Source organism: Neovison vison, chromosome 3 (assembly GCF_020171115.1).
Source record: "Neovison vison isolate M4711 chromosome 3, ASM_NN_V1, whole genome shotgun sequence".
Lineage (NCBI taxonomy): Eukaryota > Metazoa > Chordata > Mammalia > Carnivora > Mustelidae > Neogale > Neogale vison.
The window spans coordinates 159079036-159105062 of record NC_058093.1 but is presented as its reverse complement, the minus strand read 5'-3'; the positions used below and the strand labels follow the sequence as shown (position 1 = coordinate 159105062).

General features: G+C 36.4%; 1 protein-coding gene across 6 annotated transcripts in view; it reads left to right on the top strand.

Annotated features, from left to right (window-relative positions):
- KIAA1328 (KIAA1328 ortholog) overlaps positions 1 to 26027 on the top strand; it is a 322116-nt gene that overhangs the window by 202808 nt on the left and 93281 nt on the right. The gene's annotated exons all lie outside the window — the stretch shown is intronic.

The window sequence follows — 26027 nt, the reverse complement described above, 5'->3', positions numbered from 1 at the left end:
TTTCATTTACAGGTATATTAGGCCTTTAAGGAAGTCCCTGACTCTTCTAATTTTCTTTCTTTATTCTTCATAGCGGATAATTTTTATTGATCTGTCTCAAATTCATCAACTCTTCTGTTATTTCCAGACTGCTTTTAAGCCTGTAGAATCATTTATTTTTATTTAGATAATGGATTTTTTAGTTTTAGGCTTTCCATTTGGATCTTTGTTTAAATTTTCTATTTCTCTGATGAACTTTCCTTTTTTATTCATTACAAGTATATTTTTCCTTTAAAATGCTTTTCTCCAGTTCTAACACCTGAATCATCTTGGGGTTTGTCTCATTGGTCAACTTTTCTCTTGAGTATTGGTCATTTGTACATTTGTACATTCCTTTGTACATTTAGCAATTTTTTTCTTGTTTCCTAGTATTGTGAATGACTCTGGAATTCAATTATAATCCCTCTAAACAATGTTAATTTTTATATGGTAGCAAGCAGTTTACTTAACTGAATTCAAATTACAAGCTCTGTTTCCCTTGAGCAACAGTGAAAATCACTGCTGAGCTCTTTTAATTGGGGTAGATGTTTGAGTCTGCCCTATTTGCAGGTAGTTCAGGGGTCAGCCACAACTGGCAGGGTTGTTACACAGAATTTGAGGCTTTCAGTCTTTCTCTCTTACCTCTCCAGGATTTTTCCCTTTTCATGTGCTTTGGTCAGCTCAGACTCTGTCCTCTGGTTCTTTAAGACTGACCTTCAGCTGAAAGCCATTAAAAAAAAAGAAAAAAAATAATAATAAGCACTCTCCCAGTGCCAGTCTTTTTTCAAGTGCTGATCCTCTTCCAGTTTCTGCTTGTTTTCAATGACTCTTCAGTGCTTCAGGTTTGGTTGTTGTTTTGTTTTGTTCTGTTTGGTTTTTGTTTTTTCTACCCAGTGTTTTAATTGTTAACTATGGGAGTTTGGTCCTATAGAAACTACTCATCCAGTGTAAAAAAACCTAAGAATTCTCATTTCAGACAATTCTGCCATCTTTTAATTTTGGTAAAATACACATAATATAAAATGTACCATCTCAGCCATTTTTTAGTGTACAGTTCAGTAGTACTAAGTATATTCACATTTTTATGTAACCAATCTCCAGAACTTTTTTTTCTCTCCAATTTATTTATTTTCAGAAAAACAGTATTCATTATTTTTTCACCACACCCAGTGCTCCATGCAAGCCATGCCCTCTATAATACCCACCACCTGGTACCCCAACCTCCCACCCCCCTGCCACTCTCCAGAACTTTTTTATCTTGCAAAATTGAATCACCATACCCATCAAACTGCTCCACATTTCCTCTCCCGGTAGGGAGCACCTGGCAACCACCTTTCTACTGTCCATTTCTATAAGTTTGATTACTCCATTACCTCATATAAGGGGAATCATACAGTATTTGTCTTCTTATGACTTGCTGTAATTTATTTTTTATTTAATTTTTACTGTTGATATCAAGCACATGGATAGTTTAAAAACTCCACTAGTTCAACAAGGCTTATGCAAAATAGCAGCCTCCTCTACAGTGGAGAAGCAGTACTCCCAATTTTCACTCTTCAGAGAGAAGAAGTTTTGACTGTTTTAGATGTTTCTTTATCTGTTTCTTCTAGCATTATATCCATATTTCTGAAAAACAGACTTCTGTAGGCATTGAGTATTAGCTTTCTTCTATGAAAGATGGTGACTTAGCTCTCACAGATAACCATCTGTTGGCTTTCTCCCTCTCTCCTCGCATTTCCTCACATTTCTTCCTTCTCCCCTCCTTTCCTTTTCCACTTCCCCCCTAATATACATACCCACACACATGGGTGTAAAAACAATATTTCCCTTTTCCCTTCATTCTGTCCTTGCAATATAGCTATATCATAAGATGGTTACAATAAGATTGTATCTATTTTATACACAGCAGGTCCATGTACTATATGATTACTAAATTTAATTTCCATATAACTGTTTTCTTTAGAGATTAGAAATACCTTATTTAATTTTCTGTGTACTCATTGATTTGTTCATTCATTCAAATATTTATAAAGTTTCCCGCCAGGTATTAGACACATTCTAAACTTTGGGGGATATAGCAATGCACAAAAGAAAAATTTCTGACCTTGCACAATTTACATTCTCACATCTTATAATTCCCAAACTCACCCAGAAAGTTTGATTCTCTGAATATATTTAAACACATTAGTTATTCTATCATGTCTTCATTACATTCTTTTGCTGCTTTATTCCCTTCTTTCTTCTTTATTTTTTGGTTTTTTAAGATATCCCTCCTGGAGCCCTCTGTAATCCTGCTTATATATTTACTTGCTTCCTTATGGTACAAAAAATATATATATAAAATGCTGATAAGCCGGAAGAAGAAATTAGCACATACCTATAATCTCATCATCTAAAGAAAATACATAACTTCTAGATCTTATTTCTTTATGGTATATGATATGTATTATATTACATATTTTGTTTCATATCCCACTTTTTAAAATTCAAATGTAATTAGCATACAGTGTCATATTTGTTTCAGGTATACAAATAATGATTCAACAGTTTTGTACATCACTCAGTGCTCATCAGCGTAAGCATACCCTAGATCACTTTGATCTACTTCACCCATCCCCCTACCCACCTCCCCTCCGGTAACCATCAGTTTGTTCTGTATATTTAAGAGTCTGATTTTTGTTTGTCTCTTTTTTCTTTGTTTGGTTGGTTTACTCCTCAAATCTCACATCTGAGTGAAATCATATGGTATTTGTCTTTCTCTGTCTGACTTATTTCACTTAGCATTATAGAATACCCTCTAGTTCATCTGTGTTGTCATGAATGGCAAGGTATCATTCTGACTGGGGCGAGTGGGTGGCTCAGTGGGTTAAAGCTTCTGCCTTCAGCTCGGGTAATGATGTCAGGGTCCTGGGATGGATCCCAACATCGGCCTGTCTACTGAGCAGAGAGTCTGCTTCCCTTTCTCTCTGCCTGCCTCTCTGCCTACTTGTGATCTCTGTCTGTCAAATAAATTAAAAAAAAAAAAGATATCATTCTGACTAACTGATATTCCAGGGTGGGTGTGTATGTGCATGTGTGCGCGCGTGCCCACATGCATCACATCTTTTTTTTTTTTTAATTCCAATATAGTTAACATGCAGCGTTAGTTTCTGGTGTACGTTATAATGATTCAACAATTCTATACATTACTCAATGCTGGTCAAGATAACTGTACTCTTAGTTCCCTTTACCTATTTTTACCCATTCCCCCACCCTTCTGTTCTATAGTTAAGAGTCTGGTTTGGGATTTTTCTCTTTACTTTTCCTTTTCATTTGTTTTGTTTCTTAAATTCCACATATGAGTGAAATCGTGTGGTATTTCTCTTCTCTGATGGACTTAGTTCACTTATCATAATACTTTCTAGATCCATCCATGTTGTTGTAAATGGCAAGTTTTAATTATTTTTTATGGCTAAGTAATACTCCACTGTACATATATACCACATCTTTTTCCGTTCATTTATAGATGGACACTTGGGTTGCTTCCATATCTTGGCTATTATAAATAATGCTGCAATAAACACAGGAGTGTATGTGTCTTTTTGAAGAGATGTTTTTTGTTTTCTTGAGGTAGATGCCCAATACTGAAATTACTGGATCATATGGAAATTCTATTTTTAATATTTTGAAGAAATTCCAGGGGCACCTGGGTGGCTCAGTGGGTTAAGCCTCTGCCTTCAGCTCAGGTCATGATCTCAGGGTCCTTCTCTCTCTCTCTCTCTCTCTCTGCCTGCCTCTCTGCCTACTTGTGATCTCTGTCTATCAAATAAATAAATAAAATCTTTAAAAAAAAAAAAAAAAAAAAAGAAAGCAAGAAATTCCAGACTGTTTTCTACAGTGGCTGTACCAATTTGCATTCCCACCAATGGTGGATGAGGGCCTTATTCTCTGCTTCTTAAGCCTATAGATGTTATTTCTTGTATTTTTTTTAATTTTAGCCATTCTGACAGATGTATGGTGATATCTCATTGTAATTTTTATTTCCATTTCCCTGATGATTAGTGTTGAGGATCTTTTCAGGTGTCTGTTGGCCATATGTTTGTCTTCTTTGGAAAAATGTCTATTCGGGTTCTCTATCCAGTTTTTAATTGGATTATTCAGTTTGGAGGGTATCAAATTCCATAAGTTCTTTATATATTTTGGATAGTAACCCCTTTAATAAGATGATTAAATGATTTTTATTCTTTCTCTTATTAATGTGATGTATCACACTGATTAATTTGTGAATATTGAATCACTCTTGCATCCCTAGAATAAATCTTACTTTATAGAGGTAGATGACTTTTTAATGTAATGTTGGATTTGGTTTGCTAATATTTTGTTGAGGATTTTTGCATCTATGTTTATCAGAGATATTGATCTATAGTTTTTTGGCTTTGGATCTTTTTTTGGTTTTGGTGTTTGTTTTTGGGAAGGGTGGGTTGTTTTGGTCTTTTTGGTTTCTTATAGTATTTTTACCTAATTTTGGTATCTGGTAATCTGTGGCCTCATAGAATGAATTTGGAAGCTCTCCTTCTTCTATTTTTTGGAATAGTTTGAGAAGAATAGGTATTAACTCTTCTTTGTTTGGTAGAATTAATCTGTTAAGCCATCTGTCCTGGACTTCTTTCTTTTTTAGAATAGGTATTAACTCTTCTTTAAGTGTTTGGTAGAATTAATCTGTGAAGCCATCTGTCCTGGACTTCTTTCTTTTTTTTCTTTAATTTTCTTTTTAAATTTCTTTTCAGTATAGCAGAATTCACTGTTTATGCACCACATCCAGTGCTCCATGCAATACGTGCCCTCCATAATACCCACCACCAGGCTCACCCAACCCCCCACCCCCCTCCCCTCCAAAACCCTCAGTTTGTTTCTCAGAGTCCATAGTCTTTCATGGTTCATCTCTCCCTCCAATTCCCCCAACTCACTTCTCCTCTCCATCTCTCTTGGGAGTTTTTCTATTACTGATTGAATTTCATTGGCTAATAATGGGTCTGCTCAACTTTTCTATTTCTGATTCAGTTTTGGATGTTTACATGTTTCTAGGAATTTATCTATTTCTTCTAGATTGTCCAGTTTGTTGGCCTATAACTTTTATAATTTTATAATTCTTTGTATTTCTGTAGTGCTGGTTGTTATATCTCCTTCATTTCTGATTTTACATATGTGAGTCTTTTTTTTTTTCTTAGTGAATCTGGCTAAAGGTTTATCAATTTTGTTTAACTGTTTAAAGAACCATCTCCTGGTTTCATTCATCTGTTCTATTGTTTCTTTAGTCTCTGTTGCATTTATTTCTGTTCTAATCTTTACCATTTCCTTCCTTCTACTGGCTTTGGGTTTTGTTTGGTCATATTTTTCTAGCTCCTCTAGGTGTAAAGTTAGGTTGTTTATGTGAGATTTTTCTTGTTTCTTGAGATTGGCCAGTATTATAATCTTCCCTCTTAGAACAACTTTAGCTGTATCCCAAAGATTTTGGACTGCTGTGTTTTCATTTTCATTTGTCTCTCTATATATTTTTATTTCTCTTTGATTTACTGGTTGACCCATTCATTGTTTAGTAGCATGTTATTTTTCCTCCATATATTTGTGTTCTTTCCTGATTTTTTCTTATGACTGGTTTCTGGTTTCATATTGTTGTATTCAGAAAAGATGCATAATATGCATAAGTTTGGGTTTGTTTTTTTTTTTTAAGATTTTATTTATTTATTTATTTGCCAGAGAGAAAGAAAGAGAGAGAACACAAGTAGAGCAGCAGGTAGAGGTAAAGGCAGAAGCAAGCACCCCACTGAGCAGAGAGCCCTAGGTGTGGGACTTGATCCCAGAACCTTGGGATCATGACCCAAGCCAAAGGCAGATGTTTAACTGACTGAGCCACCCAGGTGCCCCTGATTTCAGTATTTTTTTGGTGTAATGCGATCTATTCTGGGGAATGTTCCATGTATACTTGAAAAGAATGTATATTCTACTGTTTGGGGAAAGAATGTTCTTTTTTTTTTAAGATTTTATTTATTTATTTGAGAAAGACAAGGAACACAAGCAGGGGAGGTGGTAGAGGGAGAGGAAGAAGCGTGCTCCCCACAGAACAGGGAGCCAAATGCTGGGCTTAAACCTAGGACACTGAGATTGTGATCTGAGCCAAAGGCAGACACATAACCGACTGAGCCACTCAGGCACCTCAGGATAGAATATTCTGAATATATATGTTACATTCATGTGGTCCAGTGTGTTAAATTCCAATTTACTTTTAGTTATACTTTGATAACTATAGATATACTATGATATATTTTGGATGTTTGGATTATCCTGGATTATCTGGGTGGGCCCAGTCTAATTACAAGCCCCCAAAAGTGGGTCTGTGCTGGGTCCGAGAGATGAAAGGAAAGGAGAAGGAGAGATTCCAAGCACAAGAGTGACTTAACCTGTCATTGCTGGCTTTGAAAATGGAGGGAGGAGGTCACAAGCCAAGGAATGCAAGTAGCTTCTAGAAGCTTGGGACAGTCCTCAGCTGACAGCCATGAAGGAAATGGGGACCTCAATCTTCTAACTGCCAGGAACTGAATTCTGCCAACAACCCAAATGAGCAAGGAAACATCCTCTCTTAGACCTCCAGAAAGGAACTAGCCTACACCTCGCAATGAGACCTGTGTCAGACTTCTGACCTACAGGAACTGTAGAACAATACATTTGTGTTGTCGAAGCCACTAAATTTGTGATAATTCATTTTAGCAGCAGTATAAAACTAATACAAATAAAACTAAAACTAAAACAAATACAATCAAAAACTAATACAAAACTAAACTAATAGAAAGCTAACTTTTTTTATAAAAGCATATTAGTCTGTGGTTTCTTTATATACTGTAACTTATCCAGCACTTCTATTTTTGGCCATTCAGGTTGTTTTAAGTTCTTTACCACTATGCGCAAGACTAAAACAAGCATGACTGTACTTATAGCCTTATGTTCAGGTACTTATATTTTTTTTTAGAATAAATTCCCCAACATGAATAAGTCAGAGGCTATTTTTACGTAAAGATATTTTGATGTAAGTTAGAGTTATAAATTATAATAGTTCATGCCAATTTTCTTTTCCAAAAGATTGTAGCAATGCATACTCCTGCTTGCAATTCATGAAAGTTTTCATCACTGCTGTTCGGGTAAGTGGAGTGAGTGCTTTACAAACTAGCACTCCAGTGTAAGAGATGGACATGTTTTAAAAGTTTAAGTGCACCTGGGCATGCATGTCCTACATTCCAATTATGATAAAAACGAGGGAAGACTATACACTGCTTCCAAAAAAATATTTCCTAATATGCCTTTTATCACATCATAGACCTTTTAAAATATTAATCTACATTGTAAGAGTTTGAATAAACTCTGGCAACTGCTTCCAAAGTCTGACATCTTTGGAAATCCAAGAATTCTTACTCAACAGCACTTAAATTATTTAATCTAATGTGAGATTCAAAGAAGTAAAGGCAATGAATTCATCTGTCTCCTTGATTCATTTGGCTATGAAAATGATAGTCTTCACTAACCCAGAAAGAGATAGAGATGGGTCAAGGGAGAATACATACAGCTTGAGAAGCCTTTGCAGAATGATTTAAATAAAAAATGTCTGTTGATTTTAGAAAATATAATATAAAACTGTTGTGGGAAATGACCTTCTTTCTACTTTGCAAGCTCTTTGATTTTGCCAGTGGAATTCCCTAGATAAAATTTAATTTTAAGTTAAATTTTGTTTATTTGGAAATTTAAATTACCTTAGTATTAAAAATGTGTATTTAAAATATTAAACTTACTCAAGTGAGGCATTAAGAATTTGGAACTAAAATAAATGAGATAATGAGGAAGTGAAAAACATATTTTTTATAATTAACAGCTCATTTTGAGTTAATTATATACAATTACCAAAATCTAATTGCAATTTATTTTCTATTATCTGTGGGAAGAATCACAGGCAAGGGAGCTTACATTGCTGCCTTCCTGCATAAATGCTATAGAATGAAAATAAATAATATGTGAGGCCTTAATGACAAATAAGAGCAAATAGTAGGGCACAGCTGAGCCAAACCACTGGAAGATAATTACCACATGAAAGATGATAATGACCTAAAGAGTCACAAGAACTCTGATTGCTTATAGGTTTTCTGGTTTGTTTTTTAGTTACTTTGGTGTCTTTTTGTTGGCTATGCAAAGATGACCCTTACAAATTAAAATTAATTCTGTAATTCTGCAGATTTCTAAAAATCCGACCATTTTGTATTTTTGTATAATACTGAGCAACAAAACTTTTATTAGACATCTATTAATATTAATTTAACAACTGGCTTGCTAAGTACTACAGGAAATATACAGAATCTCCTACCATCAAGAAAAACTGGCTTGCTAAGTACTACAGGAAACATATAGAATCCCCTACCATCAAGTACTCTAATAGTAGAGTAAGGCAAATATCCCAATATTTATCACCTATTAGATAGTATAAGGGCTACAAAGGAAACACAAATTAAGAAAAGGTTTTTGAAGATGTACTATTTGAACCCAGCCCTAAAAGATAGGATAAAATTTCGATGGGTTAGGGGCATCTTTGGATGTGTATGAGTGTTTCATGTGGGTGAAGACATGCAGAGAGTCTGAGTGAAGGAAGATAATCACACGGTATGTGAAGGGCATAGCAGGAAGTACACTTTAGTTTTACAGGAAGTGCAAGGGAAAATGAAATTAAGATTAAAATCATAACTTGGGTTAGATTATGAATGGGTTTAAATATCAGAACAAAGGTTTTGGATCCATGTGGCTGGAAGAATAAAAACGTCAGGAAAAGGAATTGATTTTGTGATAGTGATGATTAATTTTATTTTAAAGACCATTGGAGTGAGGGTCAAGAATACTAGGTTTTAGTCCTTCCAGAAATTAGCCAGTGACTTTCAAGGTCATGCTATGCTCTTCAGTCTCCTTGCCTATAAACAGAAACTTCAACTAGATTTTCAGTTTCTTCCATCTCTAACCTGATTATCTAATTATTTTTTTTAAAGATTTTATTTATTTATTTGACAGAGAGAGATCACAAGTAGGAAGAGAGGCAGGCAGAGAGAGAGGAGGAAGCAGGCTCCCTGCTGAGCAGAGAGCCCGATGCGGGACTCCATCCCAGGACCCCGAGATCACGGCCTGAGCCGAAGGCAGCGGCTTAACCCACTGAGCCACCCAGGTGCCCCTGATTATCTAATTATTAAACAGATTGGATTTCCAACCCAAGGTACCTAGTATGTAAGTAAAAATTTGAATTTAAATCTCCTAAGAGAAATTTAAGTTAGAGGTTTAGATTTGGGAGTCATCTAGATTGGTGTTGCCCCTGTAGGAATGAGTATTAGTTTCTGAGAAAAAGTTCAGAGAAATGTAAACAGAACCTTTGAAAATGCCTAGATGTAAGAGTCTGAAAAAACAGGAGTGACAATCTGAAAAGCTGTCAAAGAAACAGGCTAGGGCCGTGTAGTAGAAGCAAAAGAGGAAAAGCAGAAATTTGGTTGAAAGAGTATGAATTTGGAGCGAGGAATGATTTGAAATGTTGATAATCCTGAGAAGTAACTGGTGAAAGAAAAGATTGCAAGATGAGTAATTGATGGAGCCCAGTCCTAAAAAGGGTAGGATGATGGAGCGAGGAATGATTTGAAATGTTGATAATCCTGAGAAGTAACTGGTGAAAGAAAAGATTGCAAGATGAGTAATTGATGGAGCCCAGTTCTAAAAAGGGTAGGATGATTCATTTCTATCACTGGTCAACCTTTCACTTATTTGTTATAGGCTTCTCTTTCTCCACTTGTACCTACACCCACCCCTTCTTCCCTTTTTTCTACAATTTTACGAGTGTGACTTTATCTAGGCCCTTGGCTTCAAATATCATCTATATGTTGGTGGCTCCCAAATTTGTTTCTACAGGCCTGACCTTTCCCTCTAATCATTAAACCCATGGATCTTGTCTGTACAAGACTTCTACTAAACTGTCTGGTAGGTATCTTACAGAAAACAAAGCTAAAACAGAAATCTTATTTCCTTTTCTACCCCCCACTCCATTTTCACCCCATCCAAAACTTCATTTCAATAAATACTAGCCACTCAAGTCAAAAAATGTCCTTCACTTCTCTCCTTTCTTCTCTCTCCCCTCACAAGCAATCCATAAGATATTGTTTTATTTCTTTTTTTTTTAAGATTTTATTTATTTATTCGACAGAGAGAGATCACAAGTAGGCAGAGAGGTAGACAGAGAGAAAGGAAGGGAAGTAGGCTCCCCGCTGAGCAGAGAGCCCAATGCGGGGCTCAGTCCCAGGACGCTGGGATCATGACCTGAGCTGAAGACAGAGGCTTTAACCCACTGAGCCACCCAGGCGCCCCAAGATACTGTTTTATTTCTATTCTACCTCCAAAATGTATGTATTCCTCCCAACATTAGTTCAAACCTGAGCTTCTCTATTCTTACATCCAAGTACTAAACAGGCCCGACCCTGCTTAGCTTCCGAGATCAGACGAGATCGGGCACATTCAGGGTGATATTGCCATAGACTGAGCTTCTATATTCTATAAAGAGTTCTGTTCTTACCCCCACACAATTCATTTTCCACAGCAGATGGAAAGATCATTTAAAAATAACCGTCTACCCCAGCCTAAAATTTTCAGATTCCTCAATCTTGTAGAGTGAAATCTAAAATCTTTGCCTGTCTTAGAATATTCTACATGATCACCTTCTGCTTATCTCATTTTATACAACTCTCCTTCTTAAATGTTTACTGACCCTTACTTAAAATTTGAACTTCCTACCGTGGCCTTTAGGGTCCTTTATGTTTTTTCTTCCTTGAATCCTATGTTCCAACTTCATTAACCTTGGTCTTCTTTCAATTTCTAGTATATGCTGCAGCATACCTATAGCTGTCTTTGGCACTCTTAACCCTGTTCTTCCTTGTGTTAACTTTTTTTAGATGAGAGCTTAAATATGATCTCCTAAGAGGGTACTTTCCTGATCACCTATGTATAGCATATGTCTCTCATTGTTCCCTGTTTCAGTATTCTGAATTCTCATACCACCACCCAACTTTAAGATTCATGAGGGCAAGGATCACAAGTGTCTTGTTATATATGATATGTTATAACATATCTTCTATAGGTTATGAAGATTAAATATTCATCATATAGTATGTGTTCATAAAATATTGGTGCAATGGATTTTTTAAAATCTCAATCTTCTCAGTAGAGAAAGAAGTGAGGTCATCTACTAAGAAAGGTGGTGGTTAAGGACAGTATCTGGGAGGAGGAAAGAGATACCTGGAATAATCTCAGGGGAAGGTATAATAAGAAGTCATTAAAGGGATGATTAAGAAGTGTTACATCCGTATTATAAAAATTATTAAAATTCCCTTAAGTTAATAAGGCAAACTACCCTAAGAGGCAACTCTCAGAAGAATAAACCCAAAGAGCCAACACATATATAAAGTCTTCTGACAACTAATCATGGGAAAATAAAAATTAAAAACAATGGAAACAGATGAAAAACCTAAATGTGAGACAGGAATCCATCAAAATCCTGGAAGAGAACACGGGCAGCTACCTCTTTGACCTCAGACATAGCAACTTCCAACTAGAAACATCTCAGAAGACAAGGGAAACAAAGGCAAAAATGAGCTATTAGGACTTTATCAAGATAAAAAAGCTTTTGCACAGCAAAAGAAACAGTTGACAAAACCAAAAGATGACCTACAGAATGGGAGAAGATATTTGCAAATAACCTATCAGATAAAGGGCTAGTATCCAAAATCTGTAAAGAACTTAACAAACTCCACACCAAAACAACAAATAATCCAATCAGGGAATGGGCAGAAGATACAGATATTTCTCCAAGGAAGACATACAAATGGCCAATAGACACATGAAGAAATACTCAATATCACTTGGCATCAGGGAAATACAAATCAAAACCACAATGAGATGCCAGCTCACACCAGTCAGAATGGCTAAAATTAACATGTCAGGAAACAACAGATGTTGGTGAGGATGTGGAGAAAGTGGTGGTGGAAATGGAAGCTGAAACAGCCACTCTGGAAAACAGTATGGAGGTTCCTCAAGAAGTTAAAAATAGAGCTACCTTAGAACCCAGCAATTGCACTAGTAGGTATTTACCCCAAAGATACAAATGTCATCTGAAGGGGCATCTGTACCCCAATGTTTATAGCAGTGTCTACCTTCAGCTCAGGTCATGATCCTAGGGTCCTGGGCTGGAGCCCCACATTTGGCTCCTTGCTCAGTGGGGAGACTGTTTCTCCCTCTTCCTCTGCTGTGCTCTCTCTCTCTCTCTGAAAAATAAAGTCTTTTAAAAAAGAATTCTTCATGTAAAAAGATTACATTTCTCCAGTATTTCAGAGCTCTTTAACAACCTGACTGATTAACATGGGTGGGATGTCATTGGTAAAATTGAACTCAAAGACATCCCACTATAAATCATAACTAAAATGAGAAAAAAAAAAGTTTGCTATTAATTGAATATCATATAGCTTCAATAATAGAGAAATTTTCAAGGATTGTATAGTGATCTTCCTATCATCTCTCAAATCTCTCAAGTAATTTTGAGCCATAATAAAAAGAAAACGACCTAGTACTTTCTTTAGACCCATATTCCACTCTTTAAATCACTTGCCTTTCTGATAAATATAAAAATCATCACTTAAACATAGAACCACAGGATCCAGCAATTCCACTCCTAGATAACATTCATCTACACAAAGACTTCTCTATGAATTCTCACGGTAGTATTATCCGTAACAGCCAAAAAGTGGATATAACCCAAATGTCTAGCAACTGATGAATGGATATACAAAATGATGTGTATCTATACAGGGGAATATTTGACAATAAAAACGAACAAAGTAGTAATACATGCTACAATGTGGATAACGTTGAAAACAAGTTAACTGAAAGAAGTTCTCACAAGAGATTGTGAATTATGTCTTCTGTCTATATGAAATGTCCAGAAATGGTAAATCTGTAGATAAAGGATGTCAGTGATCACCTAGTACAGGGAGTAGAAAATAGGAGCAACTGCAAATGAGTATGAGGTTTCCTTTGGGGGTGTTAGAATTACTCTAAAATTATATTTTGGTGATAGTTGCACAACTCTAAACTTACTAAGAATTACTGTAAATTGGTATATGGTATATATGGTATATAATGGTATGGTTATGGTATATAAATTTATCTCATTGGTATATAAATGGTATATAAATTTATCTCATTATAACTTAAAATTTATGGTATATGGCATATAAATTTCTCATTATAACTTAAATAATATTACTCAGTATTCAAAATAGATAAGAACAAAAGAAATGTTACAAAGTTTTGCATACTCTTAGACCATATCAGCCTTCTTTCTCAAGATTTTCTGCCCACATACCCCTTCCTCTAGTTGGTAATTGCTTTTTAAAACTTAATTCTTTAAGATGACCACCTACTCTGTATTAAAAAATAGATACAATGCTAAGACAAGAGGTAGCAAATACTCAAATTCTATTTATGAGACTTATGTCCTGGTTAATGATAACTTGATAAATCAAGAATTGGACACTCAACTGAGCCACCTAGGTGCCCCACAAGCACAGTTTCTAAGTAATGACTAATAGACTAAAACATAAGTCTACTCGAGGTTCTTCCCAGCTATTGTCTACACATGCTTTGTTACTTTGCATATTAATGGTACTCAAATAGGAAAGGACAAACCCACTGTCCCCTTGTACATCGTATAGCATATCCTTAGAATTACCTTCATGTGTAAAATCTACATGTTCTTGACACTGGATAATTTTTTAATTATATCTGTCCTCTTAGTATACAGTGGGTTTGTGAGATAAATATTTTCTAAGATGGCAATTCATGGATTTGCAGGATATTAGATTATTTGGCTGCATATCATTTTCCTAGGGTCTGATTTATATGTATATGGGGCAGGGGGTAGAGAGCATCATCTACAGAAATTAGAGTAATTTCCTGAAGAATATTGCTGCTACCACTGGTTAAATACAAGGAGCTGGATAATAAATTGTGTAATCATTTACATTTAATATGCTGCACACAAATGAATAGAGTCGTGGTGGTTTTTATCCTTCACTTTAACAAACATATACAAATCTTCGTAGAAGTAATTTTCTTTCCAGACAACATTAGTGGGATTGGGGAATTGGAAGTTTCATTGCCACTTGAGTCGGCTTTACTTTGATAACCTCATTCCCAGTTTTATTTGGAATAAGAGCAGTTTGATTTCTGTTTAGATAGTAACTGCCTATCCGGTTTCCAATCTGAAACATATGGATTCTTGTCCTGATTTGGAACAAGGGTGGCATCTTGCATAGTGAACATTGTTTCCCAGGAGATACAGAAAAACAATAGTCTCGGAGGTTCAGCTGGTTAAAAAAGTGTGATTTCTTTGTTACCATCTTTTTTGCAAGCCCCAATTAATAGAGATTAGGCTAAAGCCTACAGCTGCAGATTTCGGTATCAAATGGTGGGTAGTACCCAAAGGACTGTTTCTGGATCTAGTCGATATGTCCAAGTTTTGATTCCTTTTTTCTTCCTACAGGTATGTAAGATTTTTATTTGAAAGGGATCAGTAAGCATTGCTGTGTTTCATTTATACAACTGAAGTATTTGCACAAAGGTATTTTGCAGTGGCAAGAAGGAGTCAGGCAGAATGGATAGAAGGCAAAGACGTTTTACCAAAACGTTACACTGGCATGTAAGATATTTATATGCCTTTAAAAGGATGGAGGCAACAAGGTAAAGACGTGATTATTAAGTCAGTTTTTTAATTCTTGTTTTCAGAAGCCCCAAGAGCTCTCTCTGAGAGGATATACAATTTTTCATTGCCATAAACAATTTTTAATTAGCAGTAGCTTCAAATGGCTTTTCTAAATGCCTGGATATAGTTAAAAAATTGATTTTTGAATTCAAGACAATGGAATACACAAAGGATAATCACATACAAACACAAAGGTTAAAAAACAAGTGCATTCCTTTATTTGTAGAAGTATGTATGTAGGGACTTCCTGGGTAGGTAGAGTAACTGGAGTTTTCTTTGAAGATAAGATGAAAAGAAACAATGACTGTGTTTCTGAGCATACATTTTGATCATAAAGTGTCTAAGGATATGGTTGTGATCTTGATTAGCCCATGATTTGTTGTAGGTAGATGCCTGTCTCCAAAGGACTGGCTATTACATATGAAACAGTGCTAATTTTTTATAATCCTACAGAGAAAATTTCATATTGAACTCAACTCATTTGTTTTTCACATTGCTCCTGTGGTGAAGAGGATTGATTTTTGTGTTGCTTTTGCTATTTGGCATTTTCTCCTTTGGTAAACAGTGTCTGCAAGCTTTAATCCTTTAACCTTGAATCTGAGCCCTGGGCTATTTGTTGGAAAGAGAATCTTTCTTTGTTCTATCATGTGACATGGTGAAGGACTGCATTAGTCAGGGTCAACCAGAGAATAGAAGCAGTAGGAGACGTGTATTATGAGATGTATTGCAAGAAATAGGCTTATGCTAAGCAAGTCTGAAGTCATAAGGCAGGCAGGCTGTCAGGAAGATCAGGCTGGAACTCTTAGGTACAGGATGAAACTGCCATCCACAGGAGGGGTTTCTTCTTTTTCAGGGTAGCCTCAGCTCTACGTTTAAGACTTTTCCAGAAATTGAATCAGGCCCTTGAAAATTCCCTAAGATATTACGGATTTTTTTTTTTTTACATATAATGTATTATTTGTTTCAGGGCTATAGGTCTGTGATTCATCAGTCTTAGACAATTCACAGCACTCACCATAGCATATGCCCTCCCCAGTGTCCATCCCCCAGCCACCCTATCCCTATCACACTGCTCCATTCCAGCAACACTCAGTTTGTTTCTTAAGACTGAGAGTCTCTTACGGTTTGTCTCCCTCTCTGGTTTCATCTTGTTTCATTTGTCCCTCCCTTCCCTATATCCTCTGTCTTGTTTCTCAAATTCCTCGTATCAGTGAGATCATATGATAATTGCCTTTCTCTAACTGACTTATTTTGCTTAGCATAATACCTTCTAGTTCCATCCACATCATCGCACATGGCAAGATTTCATTTTTTTGATGGCTGTATAATAGTCCATTATATATATAGACCACATCTTCTTTATCCATTCATCTGTTTATAGACATCTGGATTCTTTCCATAGTTTGGCTGTTGTGAGCATTGCTGCTGTAAACACTGGTGTGTATGTACCCCTTTGGATCACTACATTTGTATCTTTGGGTAAATACCCAGTAGGGCAATTGCTGGGTTGTAGGGTAGCTCTATTTTTAACTATTTGAGGAAACTCCATAGTGTTTTCCAGAGTGGATGCATCAGCTTGCATTCCCACCAACAGTGTAGGAGGGTTCCCCTTTCTCCGCATCCTCCCCAACATCTGTCATTTCCTGATTTGTTACTTTAGTCATTCTGGCTGCTGTGAGGTGGTATCTCACTGTGGTTTAGATTTGTATTTCCCTGATCCTGAGTGATGTTGAGCACTTTTTCATGTGTCTGTTGGCCATTTGGATATCTTCTTTGCAGAAATGTCTTCTGCCTATTTCTTGATTGGAATATTTGTTCTTTGGGTGTTGAGTTTAGTAAGTTCTTTATAGATTTTGGGTATTAGCCCTTTATCTAATAGGTCATTTGCAAATATCTTCTCGCATTCTGTTGGTTGTCTTTTGGTTTTGTTGACTGTTTCCTTTGATGTGCAAAAGATTTTGATCTTGATGAAGTCCCAATAGTTCATTTTTGCCCTTCCTTCCCTTGCCCTTGGCAGTGTTTCTAGGAAGAAGTTGCTGCAGCTGAGGTTGAAAAAGTTGCTGCCTGTGTTCTCCTCAAGATTTTGATAGATTCTCACATTGAAGTCTTTCATTCATTTTGAGTCTATTTGTGTGTGTGATGTAAGGAAATGGTTCAGTTTCATTGTTCTGCATGTGGCTGTCCAATTTTCCCAACACAGACTCTTTTGTTGAAGAGTCTGTCTTTTTTTTCCATTGAGCATTCTTTCCTGCTTTGTTGAAGATTAGTTGACCATAGAGTTGAGGGTCTATTTCTTGGGCTCTCTATTCTGTTCCATTGATCTATGTGTCTGTTTTTGTGCCATTACCATATTGTATTGATGATTATAGCTTTGTAATAGAGCTTAAAATCTGGAATTGCGATGTCACCAGCTTTGGCTTTCTTTTTCAACATTCCTCTGGCTCTTCAGGGTCTTTTCTGGTTCCATACAAATTTTAGGATTATTTGTTCCATTTCTTTGAAAAAAGTTGGTGATATTTTGATAAGGATTGCATTAAATGTGTAGATTGCTCTAGGTAGCATTGACATTTTCACAATATTTGTTCTTTCAATCCATGAGCATGGAGTGTGTTTCCATTTCTTTGTGTCTTCCTCAATTTCTTCCATGAGTACTTTATAGTTTTCTGAGTGCAGATTCTTTCCCTCTTTGGTTAGGTTTATTTCTAGGTATCTTATGGTTTTGGATTCATTTGTAAATGGAATCAACTCCTTAATTTCTCTTTCTTCTGTCTTGTTGTTTGTGTGTAGAAATGCAACTGATTTCTGTGCATTGATTTTATATCCCAACACTTTACTGAATTCCTGTATGAGTTCTTGCAGTTTTGAGGTGGAGTCTTTTGGGTTTTCCACATAAAGCATCAGATCATCTGCAAAGAATGAGAGTTTGACTTCTTCTTTGCTGATTCGGATGCCTTTTATTTCTTTTTGTTGTCTGATTGCTGAGCTAGGACTTCTAGTACTATGTTGAATAGTAGTGGTAACAGTGGAAAGCCCTGCTGTGTTCCTGACCTTAGAAGAAAAACTCTCAGTTTTTCCCCACTGAGAATGATATTCACCCTGGGTTTTTCATAGATGGCTTTGATGGTATTGAGGTATGTACCTTCTATCCCTACACTTTGAAGAGTTTTGATAAAGAAAGGATGCTGTACTTTGTCGAATGCTTTTTCAGCATCTATTGAGAGTATCATATGGTTCTTGTTCTTTCTTTTATTAATGTATTGTATCACATTGATTGATGTGGCTATTGAACCATCCTTGCAGCTCAGGAGTAAATCCCACTTGATCTGGTGAATAATCCTTTTAATGTACTTTGGATCTTAATGGCTAGTATTTTGGTGAGAATTTTTGCATCCATGTTCATCAAGGATATTTGTCTGTAATTCTCATTTTTGATGGGGTCTTTGTCTGGTTTTGGAATCAAGGTAATACTGGCTTCATAAAATGAGTTTGGAAGTTTTCCTTCCATTTCTATTTTGTGGAACAGTTTCAGGTGAATTGGTGTTTGGTAGAATTCCCCTGGGAAGCCATTTGGCCCTGGGCTTTTGCTTGTTGGGAGATTTTTGATGACCACTTCAATCTCCTTACTGGTTATGGGTGTGCTCAGATTTTCTATTTTTTCCTGGTTCCATTTTGGTAGTTTATATGTCTCTAGGAATGCATCCATTCCTTCCAGATTGTCAAACTGCTAGCATATAGTTTCTCATAATATGTTCTTATAATTGTTTGTATTTCTTTGGTGTTGGTTGTGATCTCTCCACTTGCGTTCATGATTTTATTTACTTGGGTCCTTTCTCTTTTCTTTTTGATAAGTCTGGCCAGGGAGTTATCAATCTTATCAATTCTTTCAAAGAACCAGCTCCTAGTTTCATTGATCTGTTCTACTGTTCTTTTGGTTTCTATTTCATTGATTTCTACTATGATCTTTATTATTTCTCTTCTCCTGCTGGGTTTAGGCTTTCTTTGCTGTTCTTTATCCAGCTGCTTTAGGTGTAGCGTGAGGTTGTGTACTTGAGGCCTTTTTTGTTTCTTGAGAAAGGCTTGTATTCCTATACACTTTCCTCTCAGGACTGCCTTTGGTGTGTCCCACAGATTTTGAACAGTTGTGTTTTCATTTTCATGTGTTTCCATGAATTTTTTCAATTCTTCTTTAATTTCCTGGTTGACCCACTCATTTTTTAGTAGGGTGCTCTTGGGCTCCATGTATTTGAGTTCTTTCCAACTTTCCTCTTGTGATTGAGTTCTAGCTTCAGCCCATTGTGGTCCAAAAATATGCAGGGAATGATCCCAATCTTCTGGTACCAGTTGAGACCTGATTTGTGACCCCGGATGTGATCTATTCTGGAGAATGTTCCATGTGCACTAGAGAAGAATGTGTATTCTGTTGCTTTGGGATGAAATATTCTGAATATATCTGTGATGTCCACCTGGCCCAGTGTGTCATTTAAAGCCTTTATTGCCTTATTAATCTTTTGCCTAGATGACCTGTCCACTTCAGTGCAGGGGCTGTTAAAGTCCCCTACTATTATTGTATTATTGTCGACGTGTTCCTTTGATTTTGTTATTAATTGGTTCGTATAATTGGCGGCTCCCATGTTAGGGGCATAGATATTTAAAATTGTTAGATCTTCTTGTTGGACAGACCCTTTAAGTATGATATAGTGTCCTTCCTCATCTCTTATTATAGTCTTTGGCTTAAAATCTAATTTAAGCCACCCCAGCTTTCTTTTGATGTCCATTAGCATGGTAATTTGTTTCCCACCCCTCTCACTTTAAATCTGGAGGTGTCTTTGGGTCTAAGATGAGTTTCTTAGACCCATAACATATCGAAATTACCCATAACATATGGAAGGGTCTTGTTTTTTTACCCATTCTGATACCTTGTGTCTTTTGATTGGGGCATTTAACCTATTTACATTCAGGGTAACTATTAAAAGATATGAATTTAGTGCCATTGTATTGCATGTAAGGTGACTGTTACTGCATATTGTCTCTGTTCTTTTCCGATGTGCTACTTTTAGGCTCTCTGTCTGCTTAAAGGACCGATTTCAATGTTTCCTATAGGACTGGTTTAGTGTTCACAAATTCTTTTAGTTTTTATTTGTCCTGGAAGCTTTTTCTCATCCCTTTTCAATGAGAGCCTAGCTGGATATAGTATTCTTGGCTGCATATTTTTCTCATTTAGTGCTCTGAAGCCAGTCCTTTCTGGCCTGCCATGTCTCTGTGTATAGGTCTGCTGCCAGTCTAACCTTTCTGCTGTTGTAGGTTGCAGACCTCTTGTCTAAAGCTGCTTGAAGGATTTTGTCTTTGTCTCTGAGACTTTTAAGTCTTACTACTAGATGTTGGGATGTTGACTTATTTTTATTGATTTCAAGGGGGATTCTCTGTGCCTCCTGAATTTTGATGCCTGTTTCCTTCCCTAATTTGGGAAGTTCTCCACTGTAATTTGCTCCAATATACCTTCTGTCCCTCCCTCTCTTTCTTCTTCTTCTAGGATCCCAATTATTCTAATATTGTTTTGTCTTATGATATCACTTAGCTCTCAAATTCTCCCCTCATAATCCAGTAGTTGTTTATCTCTCTTGATCTCAGTTTCTTTATCCTCCATTATCAGGTCTTTTTTTTTTTTTTTAAAGATTTTATTTATTTATTTGAGAGAGAGAGAGAGACAGTGAGAGAGAGCACGAGCAAGGAGAAGGTCAGAGAGCGAAGCAGACTCCCCATGGAGCTGGGAGCCTGATGCGGGACTCGATCCCGGGACTCCAGGATCACGCCCTGAGCCGAAGGCAGTTGTCCAACCAACTGAGCCACCCAGGAGTCCCCATTATCAGGTCTTCTAATATCACTAATTCTCTTCTGCCTCATTTATCCTGCAGTTAGAGCCTCCATTTTTTTTTATAAATTTTTTTTTTATTTTTTATAAACATATATTTTTATCCCCAGGGGTACAGGTCTGTGAATCGCCAGGTTTACATACTTCACAGCACTCATCAAAGCACATACCCTCCCCAATGTCCATAACCCCACCTCCCCTTGAGCCTCCATTTTTTTATTGCACCTCAGTAGCCTTTTTGATATCAACTTGGTTAAATTTTAGTTCTTTTATTTCTCCAGGAAGGGATTCTCTAGCATCTCCTGTGCTTTTTTCAAGCCCAGCTAGCATCTTTATAATTGTTATTCTGAACTCTAGTTCCATCATCTTACTGATTTCTATATTGATTAGGTCCCTGGCAGTCAGTACTACTTCTTGTTGTTTTTTCTGAGGTGAGTTTTTCCATTTTGTCATTTTGTCCAGAGAAGAATAGATGAATGAGAGATCAAAATGCTTAAAGGGGAAACAATGACCCCCAGAAAAATATACACTAAACAAATCCGAAGAAACCCAAAACCAGGGGAAAAAGAAAGAAGGAAAAAAAAAAAAGAATACAATCAGGCTGGTGAATAGAACAGAGTCACACATTAGATTTTGGGTGTATTTTGGTCTGTTAGAAGAAACTGCCTCCCAAACTTTTAAAGAAAGAAAAGCATATAGATAGATAGATAGATAGATACGTATGATGAAGGGATATAATGTGACTGTAAAGATGAAAATTTTTAAAAAGATTTTAGAAAAGGAATTGATAAGATAAGAAGTTGGTTGAAAAAAGAAAGAAAAATAAAGGAGAGAATGTGATAAGGCAGGAGACTAGAACAAAGCCATACACTAGATTTAGGGTATATTTTGGTCTGTTAGAAGAAACTGTATCCCAGAATTTTAAAGAAAGAAAGACATATATATATATACAAAAAATAAGATTAAATACAATGAAGTGATAGAATATGGCTTCCAGAAAGTGGTCACCTTTCTATTCATAGAATTTGCTTCTTTTCTTTTCTTCTGTTGAGTTCATAGGTGTTCAGGATGGTTTGATAACTATCTAGCTGAATTCCTGGGACCAGATGAAATTTAAGTCTCCTACTCCTCTGCCATCTTGCTACCAATCCAATATTATGGATTTTAATCATATCTGTGAAATATCTTCACAGCAATCCCTAGATGAGCGTTTGACTAATTAACTGAGTAATGTAGCCTAGCAAAGTTGACACATAAAGACCATCATAGCACACCTAGTGTCAGCTCGACACGCGTGCACATCTCCTTAAACCATACTTAATCTCCAATAAAGATACTAAGAAAGGCATACTTCCACCTAATGTGATACAGATATTTCACATACAGCTGAAAAACCCAGTCCCCAGAAGAGGATGTGAAGTCTTAGTTTGATGGTCATTGTCTTGCTAGCCTGTAATTTTAATGCTGTGATGTGATGTAAATTATGATTAATGCATCTTATGTTTGATAATAAAGGGATGAGAGGAAAGAAACAAAAAATTTAGTTAATATGCATATGCCGACATACTCAAAATAAGGAAGAAATATTAGTCTTTATCTCTGCAACTGTCCGCATGGCTGTAGTTTATATTTATAACTACTTTTTTTCAGTTATCCATTCCATATTCCCTTTGCCATCAGCAAATGCTTTGGCTAGTTATGGATCTTTGTCCAATAAGGTGCCCTAAGCCTTCATTCCTGAGGGGGTGGGCCATTAGCATCATGTCTGAATTGGATTTTTTTGTAGCTTCCCATTGACTTTAATCAGAGGACATAGTACTAAGAGACACCCCAAGGGATTTCTTGTATTCCTGACATCCTCTTCCTTAGCTCCATTGTGTAGTAGCAACCCATTTCCCTCTCAGCTCAATCATCCCAGCCAAATAGTAACCATCTTCTTAGGCTATTAAGTTAGAACCATGAAGAGCCAAAGTGGAAACATGCCATGTCTACTTCAGTTCAGTGGAATCAGTGTTACATCTCCTGGTGGGGATATTCCTCCTTTGGAACTAAGACCTCTAGACCAACAGATCCCAAGGTCATAAAGAACCGAAGCAAAAATTTTGCTAATAGATCACTCAGGGAAATAGTGAGTAGAACCACTCCCATTTCCAACCTTTCTTTTTTGGACTTATGAGTCATAACTATGCTATGGCAGGAATAGTACCATATATTGGCACTGACTTAGAGGATATTTAGAATATCCTATAAGACCTTTCCCAAGCCATGCAAGGTATTCCTTCCTAGCTGGCACTGTTGCTAAGCCTTTAGATGCCATTTCACTATACTATCAAGATAGCTGCTTTAGGATAATTGGGGATATGGTGAGAGCAATGAATTCCACTAGTATGGTCCCATTGTAGTACTTCATAGCAAATGTAAGTTCCTGGATCAGAGACAATGCTGTGTAAAATACCGTGGTGGTGGGTAAGACATTCTGTAGGTCCATGGGTAGAAGCATTGTATACACAAAAGGAAAATCCATATCCAGAGTAAATTTCTATTCCAGTAAGATATATGACAGCTACTAATACCATGACAGCTACTAATACTGGACACCTACAGTCTATCAATTGAAAAAATAATATTTGGCTGGAATGAATGCTGTGGTACTGGATTAGAGTTGGAGACATTAGTATATTTTCACATTTTTGTGTTGTCTTAATCTTCTCTGGCTGTCAACCATATACAAAAAACTTAGTGGCTTAAGCAACAGAAATTTATTTCTCACAGTTCTGAAGCCTGGAAGTGTGAAATCAGGATGCCAGCATGTTCAGGTTATGTTGAGGGCTCTCTTGGCTTGTAGATGGCCACTTCTAACTGTGCCCTTACATGGTAGAAACAGAGAACCAGTGAGCTTTCTGGTGTCTCTTCTTCTAAGTATACTGTTACCATCATCAGGGCCTCACTCTCATGACTCATGTAAACCTCATTACCTCCCAAAGGCTCCATCTACAAATAAAAAAACCATCACATTGGAAGTTAGGATCTTAACATATGATTGGGGGGCATAATTCAGTCCATGGTGTGTTTGCATATGTGTATACACTAATGAATATTTACAAAAATAAAATTATATACAGGTTAGTATACATAATATAAATTCTGTAGCTATGTCTGCTGAGAGGGCCTAGGAACAGTGATTCCCCAGTGGCAATAAGCATCCAGCATCCAGATCTTGGTTTCTAAATCCCATTCTCCAATAAAAGAAACCAGGACTCTTGAGAGAAATGGCTAATTTTATGGGTGGTGCAAAGAAAAAGAGAGGTGAGCCTGATCCAGAAAGCAAGGAAGTGCTCAAAAATCAAAAGAATGAGAGCATGTCAGAGGGACAGAGAAGTCAACCTAAAAGAGCTACCAATGGCCAAAGCCACAACAATTTGAGCAACAAAACAAACAGTGTACTGTATTATAACCCAATGTATAAAATAAGTACAAATGACCATACAGATATGAATAATTTATTGAATGAATAAACAAATAGAAGAAAAGAGAAAAATCTTCCTTCAGAAGAATTCCAAGTAAATATTTCTCCCTCCAGGAGGTAGAACTTAGTACTAACTCTGCTTGAGCGTGAGCTTAGGCTTAATAAATCACACCCAAGAAATAGGATATGGAAAGGGACAAGCATAATTTATGGTGGAGAAATATGGTGAGTGCTACCTTAATCAAATGGCCAGTGATTAGTCATGTTGATATCATGTAATCCTTGGTATGATGTGATAAGGAGGGAACTTCATGGCCACAGTGTTCTTCCCAAATATTTATAATCATGGGGAAAGCAACAGACAAATCCAAACTGAGGAACATTGTACAAAATACCTAACCAGTCCTCAAAACTGGTCAGATATAGTCATTAAAGACAAAGACTGAGCAATTTTCACAGACATTAGGAAACTAAGAAGACACAATGACTAAATACAGTTTGATACCCTGGAACAGATCCTGGGACAACAACAACAAAGGCATAAGTGTAAAAACAGATGAAATCCTAATAGTCTAGAGTTTAATTAATAATAATGTACCAATGTTGTTTTCTTAGTTTTGGCAAATAAATCATGCCATTGTAAAATGTTAACTTTAGGGGAAGCTTGGTGAAAGGTATGGGGAAGGTCTCTATAATATCTTTGCAACTTTTCTGGAACTCTAAAATTATTCCAAAATAAAAATTTTAATTTCAAAAACAGGAAAGCATAAAGATAGGATATTATGCAAATGAATCAGAGAAAGGATAGGTTATTTTTAAATAACACTACGATTTTACAATGTACTAATTATTCAATATCTACTTAGTGTGATCTAATGGTAGCTGCACTACTTTAGCAATAAGATGGGACTATAAACAGAATTTAGTTACACCGAATCCCAGTGACACTTACTAAGATGTCCTCCACAAGAATAGTAATGTCAGATGTTTTGGCTTTTATTTTCTTATTTATTTCCTTATAAAATGATGCACAGGTTTGTTGGCAGGTTGTTGAAGGCGTTCCCACACAGTACCTTCAGTTCTCCCTGTGAAGCAAGAGGTTAGGTGTTCTTCTTGTGGTAGAAGTGGTGAGGAATGTACAGGGCTGAATGAGGGTGGAATTGAAGGTTTGAAGAGTTTAAGAGCTTGAAATTACTGCTATGAAGAGCTTCAGAGAAGGAAAGACAGCTGACCAGGAAAACACGAAAGATCTGGTGGCACTGCCTGTTCAACTGACTTTAGAAATATAGAACTCTACATAGGATTTTTTTTTACTTTACTATGGTGTGAAAGCCATGTGAATTAAGTAGAAAATTTACCTTGAATTTTGAATTTGGATCTTTTTCCAGACTAGTGATGTACCCTACAATCTTCCCTCATGATGCTGGACAAGTGCAGCAAGTCACAGCTCCCAGTCTGCCTTGCAATCATGAGGTTAAATAACTGATACACTTAACAACCATTCTGGGCCCAGACAACCATTCTGTTTTTCACTTTTGGTACAGTAATCAATACATTTATGAGAGATTCAAGACTTTACTATAAAATGGGATTTGTGTTAGATAATTTGGCCCTACTATAGGCTAACGTAAGCATTCTGAGCATGTTAAGATAGGCTAGGCAAGCTGTGATATTCTGTAGGTAAAGTGTATTAAATGTATTTTTGACTTATCATATTTTCAACTCATGATAGGTTTATCAAGATATAACCCCATCATAATTTGAGGAAGATCTGTATTGAATTTATACTGCCTTTTTGAAAAGTAAGTCTCTTAGGACATTGA